Here is a 922-nt window from a genome sequence, read left to right as displayed (position 1 = left end):
CTATCATGGAAAGGGAAGCATTTTGTTCTTACTGGAATAGACACTTACTCTGGATATGGATTTGCCTTCCCTGAATGTAATGCTTCTGGCAAAACTACCATCCATGGACTTACAGAATGCCTTATCCACCATCGTGCTATCTCATACAGCATTGCCTTGGATCAAGGGACTCACTTCACAGCAAATGAAGTGTGGCAATGGGCCCGTGCTTATGGAATTCACTGGTTTTACCATGTTTCCCATCATCCTGAAGCAGCTGGCTTGATAGAATGATGAAATGGCCTTCTAAAGACACAATTATGGCACCAGCTAGGTGGCAATACATTGCAGAGTTGGGGCAGTGTTCTCCAGGAGGCTGTATATGCTCTAAACCAGCATCCAATATACAGTAGTGTTTCTTCCATAGCCAGGATTCATGAGTCCAGAAATAAAGGGGTGGAAATGGGAGTGGCACAACTCTCTATTATCCCTAGTGACCCACTTGCAAGATTTTTGCTTCCTGTCCCCACAATCTTATGTTCTGGGGGTCTAGAGGTCTTAGTTCCAAAGGGAGGAATGCTCCCACCAGGAGACACAACACTGATTCCATTGAACTGGAAGGATGCCACTCGGCCACTTTGGGCTCTGGATCAACAGGCAAAGAAGGGAGTTACCATATTTGCTGGTGTGATTGATCCTGATTACCAAGAGGAAATTGGATTGATATTTCATAATGGAGGTAAAAGAATATGTCTGGAATACAGCTGATCCCTTAGGACATCTCTTAGTACTACCATGCCCTGTGATTAAAGTCAATAGAAAACTACAGTATCCCAATTCTGACATGGCTACTAATGGCCCAGACCCTTCAGAAATAAAGGTTCGGGTCACCCCATGAGGCAAAGGACCATGAGCAGCTGAGGTGCTTGCTGAGGGTAAAGGG

This window comes from Trichechus manatus, unplaced genomic scaffold (assembly GCF_000243295.1).
Source record: "Trichechus manatus latirostris isolate Lorelei unplaced genomic scaffold, TriManLat1.0 scaffold00189, whole genome shotgun sequence".
In the NCBI taxonomy this organism is placed as follows: domain Eukaryota; kingdom Metazoa; phylum Chordata; class Mammalia; order Sirenia; family Trichechidae; genus Trichechus; species Trichechus manatus.
Note: the sequence above shows the minus strand (reverse complement) of the source record.